This window comes from Triticum urartu, chromosome 3A (genome assembly GCF_056163025.1).
Source record: "Triticum urartu cultivar PI428250 chromosome 3A, HENAU_Tu73, whole genome shotgun sequence".
Classification (NCBI taxonomy): Eukaryota; Viridiplantae; Streptophyta; class Magnoliopsida; order Poales; family Poaceae; genus Triticum; species Triticum urartu.
The window spans coordinates 187934786-187954993 of NC_141875.1; positions in this window are offsets into that span (position 1 = coordinate 187934786).

Below are 20208 nucleotides of genomic sequence, written 5' to 3' on the forward strand. Positions count from 1 at the left end.
CCTCCTCAAGCACAAGCTCCTCTGCGATGAGCCAAAAACCCTCGACGAGCTGCTGATCATAGCGGACTAATACGCCATGGCCGACTCCTCCTTGAAGGCGGAGATTCAAATCAGCACAACTGGAAAAGTGGCCCCTCAAGCTCCAAGAACTCCGGCGGGAGACGCCAACCGGCAACAATAGCAGGGCGACCACAAGCACAAGGCCCCGCAGCCGGCAGGTCACAACCGTTGAAGCCCAGCAGCCGGATGGGCAGCCTCCGCCCAAGCGACAGAAAGGCGGCAAGCCAAACTGGTTGCCAGCCTTCTCCTATGAGCAGACCCTGGATGGACCTTGCAAGTTCCATAGTGGCGCGAAGCCGTCGAATCACACCACCCGGAAGTGCCACTGGCTTACCAGGATCGCCGAGGGAGACGGCCTCCTCCCACCCCGCCTGCTGGGCAGCCGCCTCCGCCTCCGCCCCAGCAGCCGACTGTCAGGCCAGTCGGCGCAGTACAAGACGAATACCCTGAAGAACACGGAGCCTACGTGGTGTTTACCAGTATCGCCGATGATCGACGCAGCAGGCGGCTGCAGCGACAAGAGGTGAATGCGGTAGCATCAGAGACGCCAAAGTTCATGCACTAGTCCGAGAAGCCCATCAGCTGGAGCAGGGCTGACCACCCAGAGGTGATGCCAAGTCCGGGCTCCTATGCCTTGGTCTTGGACGCCCCCTTTGCTACGGATAGACGAGCCGTGCGTTTCTCGCGAGTTCTGATAGACGGAGGCAGCAGCATCAATATCCTGTACAAGGACACCATGGAGAAGTTAGGAATCAAGCAAAGACAGCTTAAAAACAGCCGGACTGTGTTCCACGGAATTGTTCTTGGGCTTTCCTGCTCACCAATCAGCAAGATCCTGATGGACGTCCACTTCCGCTGAGAGTCAGTTTGGTTTGAGGTGGTGGACCTCGAGAGCCCATACCATGTGCTACTCGGCCAACCCGCCTTGGCCAAGTTCATGGAGGTCCCCCACTACGCCTACCTCAAGATGAAGATGCCCAGTTCCAGGGGAATTCTGACTGTGACCGGCGACTACCGGAAGTCGTCTGCCTGCGCGGCTGAGAGCAGTCGGCTAGCCGAGTCCCTGGTAATCGCGACCGAGAAGCGGCTCCTTGAGCGAGTTCTGGCGATGGCCGGCAAGCAGCCAGAGGTATCACCCAACCCGAAGGAGTCGGAGGCTGAAAGTTCGTTCAAACCGGCCAAAGAGACAAAGAAGATACCCTTGGATCCGGAGCACCCAGAGAGGTACGCTGTCATAGGTGCAAACCTCTACAGCAAATAGGAAGGCAAGCTCGTCGATTTCCTCCGTGAGAATCGGGACATCTTCGCATGGTCCCCCGAAGACATGCCAGGTGTACCGACGGAATTCGCCGAGCACAAGTTACATGTCTGATTTGATGCAAAGCCGGTCAGGCAGCCCCTGCGCCGCCTATCAGAAGAGAAGAGAAGAGTTGTGGGAGAAGAGATAGCCCGACTCCTCGCAGCCGGCTTCATTATGGAAGTGTTCTTTCCAGAATGGCTAGCAAATCCAGTCCTGGTACTGAAGAAGAACAAGCAATGGCGAATGTGTATTGACTACACGAGCCTCAACAAGGCCTGCCCCAAGGACCCATTTGCTCTACCAAGAATCGACCAGGTGATAGACTCCACAGCCGGATGCGAGCTGTTGAGTTTTTTGGATGCATACTCAGGATATCATCAGATCAAGCTGAACCCGGCTGACAGACTGAAGACCGCCTTCATCACGCCGTTTGGAGCCTTCTGCTACCTCACCATGACGTTCGGCTTAAGGAATGCCGGCACCACCTTTCAGCATTGCATGCAGAAGTGCCTCCTCTAGCAGCTCGGCAGGAATGCCCACGTCTACGTGGACGACGTAGTGGTGAAGACGGAAAAGCGTGGAACACTGCTGGAACACCTCAAGGAGACCTTTGAGAACCTGAGCCAATTCCAGATCAAGCTCAATCCCGAGAAGTGTGTCTTCGGAGTACTAGTCAGCCAGCTCCTTGGCTTCCTGGCCTCTGAACGCGGCATAGAATGCAACTCAGTAAAGATCAAGGTCATTGAGAGAATGGAGGTACCCAGCCGACTGCTGGATGTGCAAAAGTTCATCGGCTGCTTGGCGTCCATCAGCCGATTCATCAGTTGGCTGGGCGAGAAAGCTCTCCCCTTGTACCAACTCATGAAGAAGACCACTTTTTTCGAGTGGAACCATAAGGCAGACGAAGCTTTTCTCCAGTTGAAGAAGATGCTAACTACTCCACCTGTCCTGCCGGCTCCGACCCCCAAAGAACCTATGCTCCTGTACATCGCCGGCCACCAGCCGGGTAGTCAGCACGGTCATTGTAGTGGAACGCAAGGAGGAAGGCAAGGCACTACCTATCCAGAGACCGGTATATTACCTGAGCGAAGTACTGTCGACCTCCAAGCAGAACTACCCCCACTACCAGAAGATGTGCTATGGCATACACTTTACTGCCAAGAAATTGAAGCCTTACTTTCAAGAGCATCCAATCACGATGGTCTGCACGGCCCCGCTTGCCGAGATCATTGGTAGCCGAGATGCTTCTGGCCGAGTGGCCAAGTGGGCCATAGAGATGGCTCCCTACACCATCCACTACCAGTCCTGCACCGCTATCAAGTCACAAGCACTGGCTGACTTCCTCGTAGACTAGGCCGAGACCCAGTACCTACCTCCAGCGCCTGACTCCACCCATTGGCGGATGCATTTCGACGGCTCCAAGATGCGCACCGGCTTGGGAGCCGGTGTCGTCCTCACCTCTCCTAAAGGCGACAAGCTCAAATACGCACTCCAAATCCATTTTGCCACCTCCAACAATGTCGCCGAGTATGAGGCGCTCATTCACGGGTTCCGGCTTGCCAAAGAACTTGGCATCTGCCGGATCTTGTGTTATGGCGACTCGGACTTAGTGGTCCAGCAGTCATCTGGCGACTGGGACGCGAAAGATGCAAACATGGTGAGTTACCATTTCCTCGTGTAGCAACTCAGCGGGTATTTCAAAGGGTGCGAGTTCCTCCATGTACGAAGAAATGACAACGACCAAGCAGACGCCTTGGCACGATTTGGCTCTACCCGCCAAGCAATACCATCCGGCGTCGCCTTTCAACGCCTCCTCAAGCCATCTGTCAAGCCTTCACCAGAATCAGACTCCATTTTTGTGCCGGCTCCTCCCTAAGACGTCGGATCCGACTCCAGAGCCTCGGCAGTCAGTACGGGGATTTTGGCAGATGGCTCCAAAGCCGCCATAGTCGAACCCGGCCCGGGGACTGTGGCGGCGGACTCGAAGACTCCAGAACTCGACACAAGGGACGCGCCAGTCGGCCTGGGGACTTCATTAACCCAGCAAGCGGTTGTTGACTCCAACTCGCCGCCTCCTAGCCCAACCGCCCTCGTCCAAGTCGCAGTTCTGGCAGTCGAAGAAATAGCAGCACCCTCATGGGCCCAGCCCATCCTCAAATTCCTGGTGATCAAAGAGCTGCCGACTGATGAGACCTCAGCTCGGCAAATACAATGCCGAGCGGCAGCCTACACCATAATCAACAGATAGCTGGTCAGGCGCAGCGTCACTGGTGTCTACCAGCTCTGCGTAGAGCCAGAGCAAGGCCAAGCAATTCTCAAAGACATCCATCAAGGCGAGTGCGGCCACCATGCGGCTTCGAGAGCACTCGTCGCCAAAGCCTTACGACACGGTTTCTTCTGGCCGACTGCCCTAGAAGAGGCCATGGAGTTGGTCCAAAAATGCAAAGGGTGCCAGAAGTTCAGCTCCAAGCCGCACCAGCTGGCTTCTGCACTCAAGACCATCCCCATTGCCTGGCCTTTCGCAGTTTGGGGTCTAGACATGGTGGGACCATTCAAGACAGCACGAGGTGGCTTAACTCACTTACTTGTCGCAGTGGACAAGTTCACCAAGTGGATAGAAGCGAAGCCAATCAAGAAGCTGAACTGTCCGACTGCCGTGACTTTCATCTCCAATATCACAATTCGGTACGGCATACCACACAGCATCATCACCGACAATGGCACAAATTTTGCCAAAGGCGCCTTGGCCCATTTTTGCGCAACACAGGGCATCTGACTGGACCTAGCGTCCGTCGCCCATCCATAGTCAAAGGGCCAGGTGGAGCGAGCAAACGGCCTCATCCTGTTCGGCATCAAACCCCGGCTGATCGAGCCTCTGGAGCGCTCGGCTGGCTGCTGGCTCGATGAGCTACAAGCCGTCCTCTGGAGTCTGCGCACGACTCCAAACAAGTCAACCGGCTTCACGCCTTTCTTCCTCGTCTACGGTCCCAAAGCCGTCATCCCAACGGACATAGAGTTCGACTCCCCACGAGTCACCATGTACACCGAGGAGGAAGCGGAAGAAGCATGACAAGACGACGTCGATCTGCTAGAAAAGGGCCGGCTGTTGGCACTCAGCCGGTCCAGCATCTACCAGCAGAGCCTGCGCCGATACCATAACAGGAAGGTCAAGCCAAGATCTTTCCAAGAAGGCGACCTTGTGCTCTGGCTGATCCAGCAAACAGCTGGCCAGCACAAGCTGTCGGCGCCTTGGGAAGGACCTTTCGTCATCAGCAAAGTACTGGGCAACGACTCCTACTACCTGATTGATGCTCAGAAGCCCCGAGCACGCAAGAGGGACGACTCCGGCAAGGAGACAGAGTGGCCATGGAATGCAAATCTCCTCCAAAGATTTTACAGTTGATGAAGTATGTACCACGCTACCTTTTGTATTAAAGTACCAAGACTTCCGGCCCCCCGAGACGAGCTCGGGGACTGCCCTCTTTTGTCTGTATGATAAAAATTATGCCTATAAGTATGTTACTCTTTGTTATGCCGCTTCGCACTGGGCTCGACAAGTCGGCCCGGGGACTTGCCGCCTTGCACTATGAAATGCTACCTGCAGCCGGACAAGTAGTGTGTAACACCTAAACCGTCTCCTGCCAGAAGCCGCGGCTCGCAGAAGCGACTGTACGGTGGGTAGAAGTAAGGTAGAATGGGCGTTCGCATGAAAAATGGCTAAGGACTCAAAGCATAAAACATAGCTCAAGACAGTTTCCAGCCTTTTTTGACAAACCGACTCTCGAATAGTCGGATTGCCGTCTTCTATTCAACTTGCTCAAAAACTCTTAAAAACGGCTAAGTACTAGCCTTCCCATGTAGCCAAGCATTTGATCCAGCGGTAGTCCGCAGAGCGGCTGTCCGATTGGCAAGGCAGGCAACTAAGAGAAAGCGGCAAAGGAAAAAAGCCAAAAGAGCAATGAGCAAGAAAAGAGAGAACTCGGGTAAATATATTTACATAACTTAGGCCCTTGGCTGAATTTTCGAGCAGAAGTTCAAAATACACCCCGCGGGTGGAATTGTGCGAATTAACAAGTTCTTCAAAGACTACTGAAGCAGATAAAATAAAGATAAAGCGGCAGCATAGGAAGCAGCAGACGGATTCGGAGGGACGGAGGAGGCGGCAGCGTTAGGCGTCGGGGCGGCCGGCTGGGTAGTCTCGGCTTGGTCGCCTCCGGCGGCAGTCGACTCGGTCGCACGCGGCTCTTTGCTGGAGGCACGGTCGAGCTGAGGCTGGCCGTCTGCTCCGTCTTCTGGTGGCTCCGCCTCGCCTCCGTCCTCTGCCTCGCCTTCCTCCTCGACGCTAGAGCCAATCACCTCCGCCGAGTCCTCGCCGTAGTCTGGGTTCATCCCAAACCACTCCGGCGGTACCTCCTCGCCGTCTTCAGACCGCTCGGGGACGAAGATGCTGGTGTCGGTGTACTCGGCGATCGCCACAGCACGCATGACGAGGGCGTCTTCCGCAGCTGCCAGCTCCGGCTGGGCCTCCGACCGAAGCGTGGCCAGCCGGTCTAGATCCAGCCTCGGATACCACGCCTTGACGAACTCCAAGGCCCGGCGCGGTCCAGCTCGGGCCGAAGAACCCTTCCAGGCCTCAAGACGACCAACCGTGACCTCTAACCAGTCGGCCGTCAGGCTGGGGGTGCACGGAGCCTGCATATCCGGCCACAGGGCGGCAATCGCCTGGGCACCGACACGCTGAAGCCGGCGCATCATCCGGTGAGTCAGCCGAAGGCGAGCCTCGATGCTCAGGATGTGCTCGTCAAGGGTTCAGGGGGTGTCGGCGGCGATCTCTGCGCCCTCCGCCCTCCGACTTTCACGGTCAGCCTCGATGGCTTGAATGGCGGCCTGCGAGTGCCCAGGAAAGAATTCTGCCAAGATGGAAGAAACGAAGAAGCAAGTCAAAAACCAGGAGTCGACACGACTTATAATCGGCAGCTCGAAGAAAGAAAGTAAAGAAACTCACCATCAACGATGTCTTCAATCTCATGGAAGCCGGAGGCCAGCATCACCTCCTTGTCAGACCAGGAGGAGCGCTCGCGAACTCGGCCAGGAGGGCGGTTTTCTTCTCTTCCGCCTCCCTCTGCGTCTTCACAAGCAGCTCCTTCTGCTCTACCAATTGAGTGGCCAGCAGATCGCGCTCCGTGGCGAGCTTGCTGCACTCCTTCCCTTTGGCGCGCAATGCAGAGTTGGCTTCGCTCAGCTGCTGTTGAAGAGTAGTGTTGGCTCCTAAAAAGAAGGAAGAAAGAAGGCATTAATTCATCAATAAAGAAGATCGTCGGGGAGATCCGACCCGACTGCTCAGTAGTCGGCCCGAATCTCGGGGACTATAGCCCGTGGGTGTGCTAGCGCTCCCCCGCAAAGAAGAAAAAGGACTTACTCTGGCTCTCTGACAAATCAGAGGTCCGCTTGCCCAGCTCTTCAACGTTACAATTGAAGGCAGTGACGCGGAGGTTGTGGTAATCCTGCGTCAAGCGTTTCAGACAAAAAATTAATACCCAGAGTTCATCAATTGGAGTTCCGGGCCGCCTGCTCAGCAGCCAGCCCGAAACTCGGGGACTACACCCAGTGGGTGCGCTGGTGCGCCCCCACAGAGAGGAACAAGGAAACAAGGACCAAAGGAAAAAACATACCCGGACGGCTGCCCGCGATGCCAGGTACGCCTTGGTGCAATCCTGGAGAGCGTTGCCCTCGGCACGAAGCTTCGCCTGGACGTCCAGAAGTGCCTGGTTCAGCGGCCCTGTGCCGCCTCCTCCTGGCAGGAAGCTTCGTCTGGGATCGCCGAGATGGCAGTGCCGGCCTCCAGGGGGCGGGGTGCCGAAGTCGCCTTCTCCAGACGGCGGCGCGTTGGCGAGCCGACTTGGAGGAGTAACCTCGCCACGGCCTCGTCTTCGATCGGCGGCACCGGAGGGTCCGTTGGCTGCTGGCCTTGCGCACTCACAGACGGCGGTGGAGGCGGTGGCGGAACGATCACGTCCGGCGTAGAGGGGTCGCCGCCTTCCCTCTCCACGACGGGGTTCTCGCCGCCGGCTTCCCTAGTCTGCCCCGTGAACTCCGGAGGCGGCGGCGCAGAGTTCAACGGGGTGACGAACACCGCCGATTAGCGGCGTGTGGCCTCCTCAGCGTGCTGCTTCGTTGCGGCGGCGGCTTCGGCCTCCGCCAGTTTTTTCTTGGCGGAGGCCTCCCCCCTATCGGCCTCCTCCTTCTCCAAGCGAACGGCCTCTTCTTCGTTGCGCTTCTCCTACGCATTCCGCTTTGTCACCTCCCGGAGGTCAGTAGCGGGTTCAATCCACCGAGTGGTGGCGGACGTCTCCGCTGACCCCATGACGGAGGCGGCGGTGACCCTCTCAAGAGTGAGGGGAGCCCTGAAGCAAGGGGAGCAAGCAAAGACTAAGATGAAGCCACAAAGAAAGAATAAAGCATTGAGACAGAATACTCATGCGGAGACCAATGGCGGCTTCTTCACTTCCTTATGGAAGCGGATGGCCTTCGCAGCTGCCTCGTCCCACCGGGTCGCCGCAGCCGAACCCTTGGGTTTCTTCGGCCGACTGCCGAACAAGGTCGGCACGGCCCTGCGCTTCTTCCCGCCGCCTGGAGCACCCGGCACGGCAAAAGAGCCCGCGCTAGGCTGGCTGGCTCCTGGCCGATGGAGGGGGGCGACTTCTCCCTCGACGTCGTCGTCAGGCTAGTCGGCGAAAGTGGCCGAAGGCCTGAAGTCGCCTGCTGCTCCTCCTCCTCCCTCGGCGTCGTCCTCCAGAGCAACCGCCCCCAGATCAGGGTCGTCGACGTCGCTCTCCGCCCGGTCGGTGTGGAACTCGCAGGCCGGCCCCGAGGTGCCAGCTGGTGGGTGGAGGAGGAGATTCTGACCAAAGCCGACTGGTCAAAAAAATTCGGCGAGAAAGAAGACAATCCAAAGAAAGAAAGGAAAGGCAACTCACCACAGTCGGGGGGTTGGAGCGGTAGTACGGCTCCTTGCCGAACCACCAATTCTCCAGGAGCTTGCTGCCCGAGAGGTAGTTCACCATGAAGGCCACCTCCTCGTGTGGCATGTCCTTGGTGCTCATTTGGCATATCATATGGTGGCGGCCTTGGAGCGGGAGAACTCGGCGCGCCATGAAGGCGGCCAGCAGGTCTGGACCAGTCAAGCCCTCCGACTGCGTCAGCACTCGGAGTCGCGCGATGGCGCCGGCTCCCGCAGGCATCAGCGACTTGGCTCGGTACGACCAGTTGGGCAGTCTCCCAGCCGGAGGGCCGGCTATGAAAGCCGGAAGGTTGACCCAGTCGCCCCTCGCGGAGACGCTCCTGACGTAGAAGTACAATCTCTGCCACATCTTCACCGACTTTATCAGCGAGATGGAGGGGAAGGGGTTGTCGGCCCCCGACCTTCGCACGGTGATGAAAGCGCCGCATTGAGTCGGCACGCCTGCAGCCTGGGTGCCGAGCTTGGAGAAGAAGAACTCCCCCAGAGCTCAAGGGTGGGGAGGACTCCTAGGAAGCCTTCACACAAGGCCACGAAGGCGGACAGCAGCACCACTGTGTTGGGGGTGAGGTGGTGCGGCTGGGGGCCGTAGAACTCCAGGAAGGATCGGAAGAAACTGCTCGCCGGCAGCCCCAACCCGCGCAACCAGTGCGAGCGGAAGATGACCCGCTCGCCCTCCTGCGGCGCGGGGGAAATCTCCCCCTTCGGCGCAAGGCGCACCCGCACGTGATCCTCGCCGGGGAGCCGGCGAGTCCTGCGGAGGAACTCGATGTGGTCGTCGTGAACTTCGGAACCGTCCCAAGTGCCAGAGCGCACCGGGGGAGGCGCGGCGGCAAAGGAAGAACTCATCACGAGCTGATCGCCGCGGCGTTCGCCGGAGCTTAGGCGTGCGGCAGAGCGAAGAAGAAGAAGAAGAAGAAGGAGAGCGAGGAGCAGTGAGAAGGAAGAGAGCGAGGAGTGGTGGGAAGGAGGGGCGCGCGTGCCCCCCTCTTTCCCCTACTTATAGCCTCGTGGGCTGCGAAGCCGAGGGGGCGGTCATGGGATTTACTGCGCCCACGGCCCCACGACCCCCACGTTCCATGACAAAGTTACTGCGCGTAGTAACTCCACGGGAATCCCAACCGTCCGCCGGGGCCGCAGCGGGTCCGCTCCGGCGCCGAGGCGAGGTAGTGGCGGGCCCCGCCTATGGGCCTGTCCCATCGCGCGCGTAGGCTGGCAGGATGGCCCAGCCATGTGTCATCCCGCGTAGGCTTAGCTAGCACGCTACTTGGATCCCGCCGCGACGTTCGAAATATTGTGCGAGTCGGAATTGAGCGAGTCCGAATTGAGCGAGTCCGACTCCTTCTAGTCGGCCCGGCAGAAGTCAATCAAAGACCATGTGTTGAGCACCCGGAAAGAGAAACTGCTGATGCTTCTCGGCCGATCGTCCACGGCTCCTCATCAGCTTCGGGGACTACTGTCGGAGTAATGGGCCACGGGTAGGCCAACCCGAGCCCCAGAACCTTTCAAGACATCGGGGCAGGCTGCGCCCCTCAAGACCCCAGGACGAAGAGCCGCCTTGAAGAAGTCAACGGCAAGATGGCCGACTGACCACTCATGGCCGAGTCCCAGGGATGACTTCAGGGAAAGCCGACTCCTGACTGGCGACTTCTAGAGAAGCCGGCTTTGGGGAGTCGGCCTGCGACTCCAACGCACCCCACAACCTCATCAAGTGGGACGGGGCAGGGGAGTGGCAACAATGAAGCCCACTCCCGCCCCTTACCAAGGGCAGGCATGGCCACAGCACGCCGTACCCTAGAAGATCTCCGTGCGGCGTAGCACTGTTGCCATGCCGGCCCTGACATCAGCACCGCAGGACCGAATCCTGCACCCATGACGACTTGTCTGTACGGCCCAGAGGCAGCGGGTCCCACCAGTCAGTGAGACCCCAGGAGACGGCAAGAGGACCACCAGTCGGGCCCGTCGGGAGTCGGCCCCGGGGAGTCGGCCGAGCCCTCCCCTGGGGGCCCACGCGCCATTAATCAAGATGTGATGGAGAGTGGCAATAGTGATCGCCCGCCAGGTGGCGGGGCTGTTGCCACGACCTCATGGTCAAGCCCGCGTCATCAGAAGCACGGCTACAGTAATCAGCAGCCAGCAATACCCGCCCGCTGCGGATGTGGCCTGTCGGCTCCGTTCCAGGCTAGTCGGCGGGGCCCGCCAGTCGGCGGGCCCCAGCGGTCGGCAGGGAAGACAGAGGCTAGAGGCACTGACGGCTGGGCCCGCGTCCAGTCGGATTACCATTGTACCCCTGGGAGGTAGGCCTATATAAACCCCCCAGGGCACCCATGCAAAGGGTTGGAACCCATTAGCTCTAGACCAGATCATATAGGAGGGAAAGAGCTAGCCTCGCCCTCTCCTACCTCCAGGAAACAGCTCAAGGAGAAACCGTGTAGACACTTTTGCCATAGTGATCATGCGGATACCCCGCAGAGCAGCAGTAGGGGTATTATCTCCCCGGAGAGCCCTGAAGCTGGGTAAGATTCGCCGGCGTGCATGTCTTCGCCTCATCCCGTTTCCAGGCACCGGCGATGTTCTACTCGGCCCCACCATGATAAGCCATCCTTTGGCATATGTCGCACGTAACCCCCGACATTATACAAAAATTTTATGCCGGATTGAATTTTTCTTCTAGAAATATTTTAGATTCGGCCGTGGGAGGTACTTTTATTGAAATCACTTTAAGAGATGCTACTAAACTCCTAGATAATATTATGGTTAATTATTCTCATTGGCATACTGAAAGAACTTCTAATAAAAAAGTGCATGCGATAGAAGAAATCAATGTGTTGAGTGGAAAGATGGATGAACTTATGAAATTATTTGCTACTAAGAGTGTTTCTTCTGATCTTAATGATATGCCTTTGTCTACTTTGATTGAGAATAATAATGAATCGATGGATGCGAATTTTGTTGGTAGGAATAATTTTGGTAACAACGCTATATCCTAGTAATCCTTCTAATAATTATGGGAATTCCTACAACAAGTCTTATGGAAATTATAATTAGGTGCCCTCTGAATTTGAGAATAGTGTTAAAGAGTTTATGAATTCACAAAAGAATTTTAATGCTTTGCTTGAAGAGAAATTGCTTAAAATTGATGATTTGGCTAGGAACGTTGATATAATTTCTCTTGAGGTTGATTCTTCAAAGCTTAGATCTATTCCTCCTAAGCATAATATCAACGACTCCCTCAAAGCCATGAGAATTTCCGTTGATGAGTGCAAGGAAAGAACTGCTAGGATGCGTGCTTCCAAAGATGCCTTCATTAAGGCGTGTTCTTCCAATTCCTATGAAAATCAAGATGAAGATATAAAAGTTATTGATGTGTCTCTTATTAAATCTTTGTTTTGCAATATGAATCTTGATGAAACTGAATATGATCTTCCTTTACCTAGATCTTTATAATGAAATTGATGAAAGTGTGATTGAAAGAAATAAAAATCCAGACGTTGCTAAACCCACTATATTGGATTTCAAGGAATTTAATTATGAAAGTTGCTCTTTAATTGATTGTATTTCCTTGTTGCAATCCGTGCTAAATTCTCCACATGCTTATAGTCAAAAGAAAGCCTTCACCGAACATATTGTTGATGCCTTGATGCAATCTTATGAAGAAAAACTTGAGTTGAAAGTTTCTATCCTTAGAAAACTCTATGATGAGTGGGAACCAACTATTAAAATTAAAATTAAAGATCATGAGTTTTATGCTTTATGTGATTTGGGTGCTAGTGTCTCCACTATCCCCAAAACTTTGTGTGATTTGCTAGATTTCCGTAATTTTGATGATTGCTCTCTAAACTTGCATCTTGCGGATTCTACTATAAAGAAACCTATGGGAAGAATTAATGATGTTCTTATTGTTGCAAATAGGAATTATGTGTCCGTAGATTTCATTGTTCTTGATATAGATTGCAATCCTTCTTGCCCTATTATTCTTGGTAGACCTTTCCTTAGAACGGTTGGTGCGATTATTGATATGAAGGAAGGGAATATTAGATTTCTATTTCCATTAAAAAAGGGCATGGAACACTTTCCAAGAAATAAAATAAAATTGCCATGTGAAACTATCATGAGAGCCACTTATGGATTGCCTACCAAAGATGGCAATTCCTAGATCTATCTTCTCTTTTATGCCTAGCTAGGGGCGTTAAACGATAGCGCTTGTTGGGAGGCAATGCAATTTTATTTTTATTCCTTGCTTTTTGCTCCTGTTTAGTAATAAATAAATTATCTAGCCTATGTTTTGGTTGTGTTTTTTGTGTTTAATTAGTGTTTTTGCCAAGTAGAACCGTTGGGAAGACTTGGGGAAAGTCTTGTTGAACTTCTGTCATTTTTATTTGGAGATTTCTATTTAGTTAATTCTTTTTGCAGATGATTTATAGATAAATTACTCACGTCCATAAATTTATTCTAGAATTTTTTGGGTTCCAGATATTGCGCTAGCTACAGATTACTACAGACTGTTCTGTTTTGACAGATTCTGTTTTTCGTGTGTTGTTTGCTTATTTTGATGAATCTATGGTTAGTAAAATAGTTTACAATCCATAGAGAAGTTGGAATACAGTAGGTTTAACACCAATATAAATAAAGAATGAGTTCATTACAGTACCTTGAAGTGGTCTTTTGTTTTCTTTCGCTAACGGAGCTCACGAGTTTTCTACTTTAAGTTTTGTGTTGTGAAGTTTTCAAGTTTTGGGTGAATTCTTGTGATGGATTATGGAACAAGGAGTGGAAAGAGCCTAAGCTTGGGTATGCCCATGGAACCCCCAAGATAATCCAAGGACACCAAAAAGTCAAAGCTTGGGGATGCCACAGAAGGCATCCCCTCTTTCGTCTACTTCCATCGGTAATTTACTTGGAGCTATATTTTTATTCACCAACATGATATGTGTTTTGCTTGGAGCGTCTTGTATTATTTGTGTCTTTTGTTGTTAGTGTGCCACAATCATCCTTGCTGTACACGCCTTTTGAGACAGCCATACATGAATTAGAATTTGATAGAATACTCTATGTGCTTCACTTATATCTTTTGAACTAAGTAGTTTTGCTCTATGTGCTTCACTTATATCTTTTGAGCGTTATAATTTTGCTCTATGTGCTTCACTTAGATTTTTTTAGAGCACGGTGGTGGATTTGTTTTAAAGAAACTGTTGATCTCTCATGCTTCACTTAAATTATTTTGAGAGTCTTAATAGCATGGTAATTTGCTTAATAATAACATGTTTGGTATTCAAGATTTGTGAAACTTTCTTTTGAGTGTGTTGAGTACTAAGAAAAGTTGGATGCTTGATAATTGTTTTGAGATGTGGAGGTAGTAATATCATAGTCATGATAGTAGAGTAATTGTGAATTTGAGAAGTGCTTGAGTTAAAGTTTGCAAGACCCGTAGCATGCACGTATGGTAAACGTTATGCAAAAAATTTGAAACATGAGGTGTTATTTGATTGTCCTCCTTATGAGTGGCGGTCGGGGACGAGCGATGGTCTTTTCCTACCAATCTATCCCCCTAGGAGCATGCGTGCAATACTTTGGTTTTTGATGGTTTGTAGATTTTTGCAATAAGTATATGAGTTCTTTATGACTAATGTTGAGTCCATGGATTATACGCACTCTCACCCTTCCATCCTTGCTAGCCTCTTCGGTACCGTGCATTGCCCTTTCTCACATCGAGAGTTGGTGCAAACTTCGTCGGTGCATCCAAACCCCGTGATATGATACGCTCTTTCGTACATAAACCTCCTTATATCTTCCTCAAAACAGCCACCATACCTACCTATTATGGCATTTCCATAGCCATTCCGAGATATATTTCCATGCAACTTTCCACCATCCAGTTTATCATGACACATTCATCATTGTCATATTGCCTAGCATGATCATGTTGTTGACATAGTATTTTTGGCAAAGCCACCGTTCATAATTTTTCATACTTGTCACTCTTGATTCGTTGCATATCTCGGTACACCGCCGGAGGCATTCATATAGAGTCATACTTTGTTCTAGTATCGAGTTGTAAATAAATAGAAGTGTGATGATCATCATTCAATAGAGCATTGTCCCAATAAAAAAAGAAAGGCCAAATAAAAAAAGAAGGCCAAAAAAAAGAAAGGCCAAAAAAAGAGAAAGGCCGAAAAAAGGGGGCAATGCTACAATTCCTTTTTTCCACACTTGTGCTTCAAAATAGCACCATGTTCTTCACATAGAGAGTCTCTTGAGTTGTCACTTTCATATACTAGTGGGAATTTTTATTATAGAACTTGGCTTGTATATTCCAACAATGGGCCTCCTCAAGTGCCCTAGGTCTTCATGAGCAAGCAAGTTGGATGCACACCCACTTAGTTTCTTTTGTTGAGCTTTCATACATTTATAGCTCTAGTGCATCCGTTGCATGGCAATCCCTACTCCTTGCATTAACATCAATCGATGAGCATCTTCATAGCCCATTGATTAGCCTCGTTGATGTGAGACTTTCTCCTTTTTTGTCTTCTCCACATAACCGCCATCATTATTCTATTCCACCTATAGTGCTCTATCCATGGCTCACGCTCATGTATTGCGTGAAAGTTTATGAGTTTTAAATTATTAAGGTATGAAACAATTGCTTGTCTTGTCATCGGGGTTGTGCATGATGAGAGCATTCTTGTGTGACGAAAATGGAGCATGACTAAACTATATGATTTTGTAGGGATGAACTTTCTTTGGCCATGCTACTTTAAGAAAACAGAATTGCTTTGTTGGTTTGCTTGAAGTATTATTATTTTTATATCAATATGAACTTTTGTCTTGAATCTTACTAATCTGAATATTCATACCACAATTAAGATGATTTACATTGAAATTATGCCAAGTAGCACTCCGCATCGAAAATTCTCTTTTTATCATTTACCTACTCGAGGACGAGCAGGAGTTAAGCTTGGGGATGCCTGATACGTCTCCAACGTATCTATAATTTTTGATTGCTCCATGCTATATTATCTACTGTTTTGGACTATATTGGGCTTTATTTTCCACTTTTATATTATTTTTGGGACTAACCTATTCTCCGGAGGCCCAGCCCAGAATTGCTGTGTTTTGCCTATTTCAGTGTTTCGATGAAACGGAATATCAAACGGAGTCCAAACGGAATGAAACCATCGGGAACGTGATTTTCTCACCGAACGTGATCCAGGAGACTTGGACCCTACGCCAAGGCATCAGAGAGGCGGTCACGAGGGTGGGGGGGCGCCCCCCCTAGGGCGCGCCCCCTGCCTCGTGGGCCCCTCGGAGCTCCACCGACGTACTTCTTCCTCCTATATATACCTACGTACCCCCAAACGATAAGAACAGGAGCCAAAAACCTAATTCCACCGCCGCAACTTTCTGTATCCATGAGATCCCATCTTGGGGCCTGTTCTGGAGCTCCACCGGAAGAGGGTCATCATCACGGAGGGCTTCTACATCATCATAGCCCCTCCGATGAAGTGTGAGTAGTTTACCTCAGACCTTCGGGTCCATAGTTCGTAGCTAGATGGCTTCTTCTCTCTTTTTGGATCTCAATACAAAGTTCTCCCCCTCTCTCGTGGAGATCTATTCAATGTAATCTTCTTTTTGCGGTGTGTTTGTTGAGATCGATGAATTGTGGGTTTATGATCAAGTCTATCTATGAATAATATTTGAATCTTCTCTGAATTCTTTTATGTATGATTGATTATCTTTGCAAGTCTCTTTGAATTATCCGTTTGGTTTGGCCAACTAGATTGGTAGTTCTTGCCATGGGATAAGTGCTTAGCTTTGGGTTCGATCTTGCGGTGTCCTTTCCAAGTGACGGAAGGGACAGCAAGGCACGTACTGTATCGTTTCCATCGAGGACAACAATATGGGGTATATTTCATATTGCATGAATTTATCTCTCTACATCATGTCATCTTGCTTAAGGCGTTACTCTGTTTTTAACTTAATACTCTAGATGCATGTTGGATAGCGGTCGATCAGTGGAGTAATAGTAGTAGATGCAGAATCGTTTCGGTCTACTTGTCACGGACGTGATGCCTATATACATGATCATGCCTAGATATTCTCATAACTATGCTCAATTCTGTCAATTGCTCAACAGTAATTTGTTCACCCACCGTAGAATACTTGTGCTCTTGAGAGAAGCCACTAGTGAAACCTATGGCCCCCGGGTCTATTCTCATCATATCAATCTCCATCACTTTAATCTTGCTTTGCTTTTTTACTTTGCCTTTACTTTTCACTTTGCATCTTTATACCAAAAATACCAAAAATATTATATCTATCAGATCTCACTCTCGTAAGTGACCGTGAAGGGATTGAAAACCCCTAATCGCGTTGGTTGCGAGTAGCTATCATTTTGTGCACGTACGAGGGACTTGAGTGTGGCCTCCTACTGGATTGATACCTTGGTTCTCAAAAACTGAGGGAAATACTTATGGTACTCTGCTGCATCATCCTTTCCTCTTTGGGGAAATCCAACGCAAGCTTAAGAGGTAGCACGCACGGCCGCCAACACATAACCTATAAACACCAGAAACTAGTTGCAACTCCTGGACAGACTACTAGGGTGGTTAAGAAGCCGAGAGGGTCAATTAAGGATCCCAATGCATGGTAGTAACTGATTCTTAAATCACACATACAGATCTTAGTTCTTAAAGACGGTCTCAATGAAACAACCCACCATGTACTCCTACATGGCCTCTCATTGATACCTTTACCAAATCATGTTCAACACATCCCTCACATTACCGATGTAATCATTTCACTCTAGCCCATCACCCAGATGAACCAGACCTGACACAACTCTAAGCATAGCAGGCATAACAAGGTAGGAAACACATACATGGCTCAATCAACTCCTACACATGCTAGTGGGTTTCATCTAGTTACTGTGGCAATGACAGATCATGCAGAGGACAAGGGTTCAACTACCGCAGCACACAGCAGTTTGAAACGTTGTTGTCTTAATCCAGTAAATGGGAGCAGAAGCGAGAACATGGGATTGTATCGATATGATCACTGGGGTTGCTTTCCTGATGGAGTAGTAGTAGGGTACTGCCCTTCAGTTGGATACTCGGAAATATCCTTGGAGGCAGAACCTACCACGAAAGACACCACAGAACACAATCATCACATGGCAATATGCAACAATATGATGCATGCTATGACATGGCAATATGAGGTGTCCTGCCTAATGCAATGTGAAACAAGTTGGTTTGGGTCCATTTGAATCAAAGATTCAAATGGAAGCTTATGTTCTTAAGCCTTATAAGTGTATTAGCTTGTTTCACCTAAACAGCGAGGTTAAAGTGTTTTGTCATGCATGAAACCATTACAGATGGAAAGATTGAATTTTTCTGATCAAATTTCATATATAAATCTTTGCATTTGGAGTTACAGATTAAAAGTTATGAATTTTTGAAGTTTGTAATATTTTCTGGAATTTCCTCTATAAGAATAATTCCAGTAATTGAGTTATTGCGTCATCATTGCGTCAGGGTGACGTCAGTGGTCAACGGGGCCGGACCAGGTCAAACCTGACCAGTGGGACCCGCGTGTCAGTAGTTAATTAACTAACTAATTTTGGTTAGTGCTAATCTAAGTTAATTAGCAGGGTGGTCCCACGTGTCATAGACTCAGGTTGAGTCAACATGGGCCCACACGGGGTCAACCAGGGTCAAACTTGCCGCGTCGAGTGGTTGTAGTGGGTGGAGCTGGGGTGGCCGGAAACATCGCCGACGACGACCTTGGCGGTCGCCGGAGTTCGAGCGAGGTCGAAACCGAGGCTACGGGGCACAGCGAGGCGCGTGGAGTGGTGCTACGGGTTCCTGCGAGTGCGGTGAGTGCGTTGGTCACAATGGTGTGGCCGGTGGGTGGCCGGAGTCACGTCGGCGACGAGCTCGGCGGCGGCGGGTGCTCGGGTGAGCGTGGTGCGGTGCACATGGTGCAGGAGGGAGTTAATGGAGAGGGGGAGGAGGAAGCTGGGCTCACGGCAATCACAACGAGGCAGACGGCGAGGTCGGGGATGAGCTAGTGCTGCGGTGAAGGCGAAGGGGATCTCCGGCAGCCGGAGTTGGGGAAGACGGGGTCGGTGCAACTCCAGAGCGGGCGAGCGCTCGGGGCTCGGCCTGCTCGATGTAGTCGACGACGGCGAAGCTCGTGGACACGGTGACACGACATAGGGACGACGGCGGACGCGGTTATCACGGTGGCGCGGGCGCGGCGGCGTCGGCCATGGTGCGGGGGAGCGAGGGAGAGGGGCTGGGGAGGAGAGGGCGTGTCTGCGAGCTCAGGAGAGGAGTGGGTGACCGAACTAGGGCAGTAGCACGGTGAGGGGAGGAAGCAGGGCGGCGGGCAGCTGCATGGCGCGCGTAGGTGCCGGCCTCAAGCACCTGCCTGCCTGCCTGGCCAAGCCAAGCAGCTCGCTGGAGCGGTGGCTGAGCTGGGCCGGTAGGTGGGCCTGCTAGGTGGGCGCTAGGTAAGCCTCTACTCTCTCTCTGCCTTCTGTTTTTCTTTTTTATTTATTCCTGTTCTATGTTTTGAAATAGTAAAAATACTATTTCATTTAGGAAAAACCTGAAAATATTCAAAGGCACATTTGAAAATATTCTCAATAGCCTAAAAATACTTTCAGGATTATTTGGGCATTTTAAATTATTTATAGGATTTAAATTGCCCAAATGCAATTAGTAATGAATTAATCCAATGACCTTATGATGTCCTAGAAAAGTGTGCACCATTTTTGTCAAAGGTTTTAACCCAAAACAAAAAGGGTGGACTTTTTAGAAGGGCATTTCAGCTTCATTGAAAAAGGTTTTTTTAGTAAACCCTAGTTGTTCCAGGGGGGTGCTGGGTGTTCTGTCATCCCCATTTCAGTTTTCTGGGAAAATAAACATGATGCAACACTCTAATGCATGAACTAGCTAGGGTGTGACATTAACACACCTTTCCACTTGTTTTGCTTTACTAGTGGGCTTAAACCTGCACATTGAAGCTATCTTTTGGAGATTATTTTATCTACCATGGATATATTTGGTTGATGTTTAGCCTGTTGTGTTTAACATGCCTCTCGATGTACCTAAACAGGACAATTTTGGGAATGACTTGTGTTTTCCATTGAGGTTAGTTTCATCCCATGGCTTATATGTACTCACTGTTCAGGATATCGGTACTTGTTACCATATAGGCCGGAGGCTGATAAGGGACTAATCGGTGAATCAGACTTTTAACTGAATATATCTGTAACCCATTTATCGTTAGGTTAACTAGGGCCATATGTAATATATCTGAGGCTACATAGCAATATGCACTGTACTTAATCTCTAAATATGCAATCCTAGGCTACATAGCAACAAGGAAGAGTGTTACCTTAACGTTCGGATGATGTCTAGATATACGTAGAAGAGCAGCAGCAGCAACAACAACAACAACAACCCAACCTTGTTTGGATACTCAACTTAGGTAGAGGTTAGAGTTAGTTTCTAGCTCATGACTAACCCTGAACTAACTCCATCCAAAGAGGTGTTTGGATGACAGGGTTAGATTGACAATAAATACACTAGGAGAACTAGCTCCAATTAGCACCTCTTGGGTTGGATAGTTGTTTTGGGTGGGTTAGATGCAACTAGCTCCAACTTGCCCTCATGTTTGGATATACTTTAGGGCTATTTCAGCATGAACTAGATCAAAGTAACTCTAACCCATAGATACAACAGTAGTTAATCAACCGATAATTTGTAAGAATGGAATAAACTCCTTCCGGACCATAATATAAGATGTCAATTCATCTAATATG